The sequence below is a fragment of the Vidua chalybeata genome, chromosome 9 (assembly GCF_026979565.1).
Source record: "Vidua chalybeata isolate OUT-0048 chromosome 9, bVidCha1 merged haplotype, whole genome shotgun sequence".
Classification (NCBI taxonomy): domain Eukaryota; kingdom Metazoa; phylum Chordata; class Aves; order Passeriformes; family Viduidae; genus Vidua; species Vidua chalybeata.
In genome coordinates this window covers 4,803,371-4,806,896 of record NC_071538.1, presented here as the reverse complement: position 1 = coordinate 4,806,896, position 3,526 = coordinate 4,803,371, and positions in this window count along the sequence as shown.

The window sequence follows — 3,526 nt, the reverse complement described above, 5'->3', positions numbered from 1 at the left end:
ATCAGGAAGATTTCACTAAGCAAAGCTTAGAGGTCGTTTTCCTTTTGTTCTGTTTCACTTGCTGAAAAGTTAAATGGGGAGAAGCTGTTGCAGCTCTGTCACAGCTCTCCCAGCACTGGCCCTGGTACCAGTCAGTGGTTACCACTGCTCCACTGGGCTCATGTCTCAGGTGCTGTTTCATTTACAACAGCAGCTGCTGGGACAATAGAAATCTCAGAATAAACACACAGGAAAGTCTGGGATGGGGCTCACAAGGACCCTGCTGGACCCTGTCTGCAATCTCCTGGCCCAAGAAGTCACAAGATTTTCATGGAAGGGACTGAACAAGAGGAACTATAAAGCTCCAGCAAACCACAACAAAAAAAACATCCAATTTGTCTACAACTGGAGGAAATCTGTTTTATTTTTTCTAGGAGTACAAGCAAGGTTGGCAGTTTGCGTGCTGTGAGGAAAGAGGGGCAGAGCAGAAGGGAGAAGCTGCACCTGGGATGCTGATGAAAATTGCCTACCTGACTCTAATTGGCCAGATGATGATCTCCACATGGCTGAGCTACAGAAGCACAGGCAGGGAATAAGCTGATGAAAGAGGGTGGATAGAGATTAGGTCTCATTCCTTGGTCTTTGCATTGGCCAGAAACACCACTGGTGCAGAAAGGATCCACTGTCATATCTGAAAAATCAGTTCCAGCACTGATTCTTTTTCAACAGGATTTTTTTTCTTACAAATATCTCTACATTCTTTTTCCCTTGCTTAAAGTAACCATGCAGTGACTCTGCATTCAGTGACTGGGCCTGAAAACCAGAAACTAAACTGGATTAGAGGAACAAAAGTGAAGCAAGGAAGCAGACTTCATGTGCATTAATACCTCTGTGTACTCACTAATGCCTGAGCTGCTGCTGTCATCCCTGAGCACTTTCTCAGAACGTGTCAGAGAGGAACACATGGAAACAACAACAAAAAAATATCAGAATGCAAAACTTTTTTAGTTTAAAAGCTCTTTACAAAGACAAGTGCTGGCAACTAATTTTAATACTAATTAAAATTACCGGTTCCTTGAAGGATACAATGTCTTAGTTAATTGCTCTGTATAGAAGAAAGTCAGGCTCAGGGGGAAAATGTGTTTCATAGGAGTGATCACTTAGTAAAACAAACAAAAACTCTGAAAAATGTAAATTAGTAGAACATGTTCCAAAGCAGTTTGTGAGAGTGCAAGTAGCCTGTGCTGTTCCCAGAGAAGCCCCAGCACACCAAACTATTTACCAAGAATGAGATGCTAAGAGGATTCTTACCCTGCTTTGGAGACCCGCCAGTGCCTGGCAGCTGTAGTGATATTTTAAATTGTTTAACATATCAGCAATAGGTGATCTAGATTAAAACAATCTGGCGTCCAACCAGACAAGGGTTTGGACAGCAGCCAGAAGTGAGCCCAGCATTCCTGCAGCAGGTCCCAGCATTCCCCAGCATGGCACAGGACAGCACAGGACTGCACAGGACTGCACAACTGACACAGCACAGCCAGGACTGCCTCAGAGGCTCAGCCCCAATGGGCAGGCACAGGGGTTGGTCCTGTCTGCTTTGTACAGCTGAGCCCCAAAACCACTCAGGGAATTCCCAGCCAGGAAACCCACCTTGCAGCCCTTTTTTCAGACAGATGGATGAGCTGCCCATGCTGTCCACACCCAGCATCCTTGGTGGTGTCTGTGAGTCATTATTCCATGTATCTGCCAGCAATGCCAGGGCTTGGTGCCCAGTTCCAGGAGCTAGACTTTAAATTTTTCCCATCCTGTGTCCATGGTGCACAGCTGGCATGGTTTTGAACTGATGAAATGCATCTCTTCAGCTGTGGAATGTCACCAGGTTCCAGCTGTTTGAGGCACATCTGAGGCACAATCATCAGAAGCCAATGACAGGCAACTGAAAATACCTGACACTTCAGGGAGTTAAAAAAGCCTTCCTGATGAGCCAAGAATGAGTTTTGCCAGCGGCAACACTGTTGGATAGTTTGCTTTGCTCACATATGCTCACTTTAATAATTAGTCTTTTTTTTCTTTTTGCTGCACATCTTGTTTTTCCCTAAGTGCAACCTACTTTTCACTTTGAAGTTAATTACTAATTAGCACCATATAGGAGAGCAGAAAGGACCATGAGAAGCTTTTCCAAACCTATACAACTATCCATTTCCATGGTTTTGCTTATTACCAAACTTTTGCCAGCTCAAATGACAGGGACACTAATGTTTTGGAAGTCCACATAGGTATTCCTAACCACAGGATTCTTTCCCCCAACTGTTGCAACCATACACATAAGTGTCACTGATAAATATTTCAAGAATGTTAAATAATGCTCTGTCAGCATTCCAGTTCCTTACAGTCACTGCTCTGTTCATCAAGGCCTTCTCTGATGCCCTGGGTCTCCTGCAGCCCCAGAGGGCCTCCCAGGGAATCTCTGCAGAGGCAAATCCCTGCATCCCTCTCTGCAGCAAAACCCTGGAATTGCCGCCCAGGTGTCCAAACACCCAGGTGTGGCCACGCCCACAGCCCTGGGCATGAGCTTTAGAGGGGCACCTGCACGAGAGTGGCACAAACAGCCCAACATCAGTCAGCCCACTGGCAAGCAGAGACAGACACCGAAGCTCAGGCCCTGTTGCATTGGCAGGGGTTATTCCTACAGTTAAACCCCTGGCACAAACTGAAGGAGCTGCACAGACTGGTACAGGTATTTAATAGGCCTGAGTGAACAAGCAGGTATGGGTATGGACACAGAAAACACAACCCTCTGACACATGTGCAGACTGAACACACAAATGCAGCCATCTCCAGCACAGGAGCAAACACACAGCAACCACTTGATCACATTTGAGTTTCCAGTTCCATGTATATTGATCTGAAGTGACTCACAGCACCAATCCACTCAAAATCCTGATCATTTCAGTGTCTTTTCCAGTTACAGTCCCCTACTGTGTGAGGCTGAATCTGCTGCACTCACCAAGCTTAGAGTGCCTAGAGGCTGCTGCACACCCAGCCCCAGTGCCCGGCCCTAAAGGGTCCTGGGGGCCCCAGTGTTGCCAGAGGTGCAGCAGAGCTGAGAAGAGCCTTGGGCAGCAGAGATGGGCAGCCAGCACCAGGCTGAGACAACTCTAAACTGACCACCCTCCTGGCAGCCTCAGCTGAGGTTCCATGCACCACTCCTGAGTGACTCCAGCAAAAGCAGAAGGCCAGGCTTTATGCATTTACAAATACTTGCTAGAATTGTTCTGATTTAACAACTTTCAACAAAATTTCTGCATGCTGAGAATGCCCTGAAGTGTGGCCAGCACCAAGCCTGGATGCCCAAGGGGAGGGAAGCCCCCCCCACACCTCCTGGCACAGGGGGCACTGCACATGCAGGAGAGCTCCCCTCCCTTAGCATGGGGCTGGGAAGTTCCCAGGATAAAAGCCCTGCCTGCCTGTAGGAGCAAGTGGTGCCTAGGGGAGGAGGGGAAGTTCAGTCAGTCCACTATCTCTCTGGTTTTCAAGAAAAACAAGC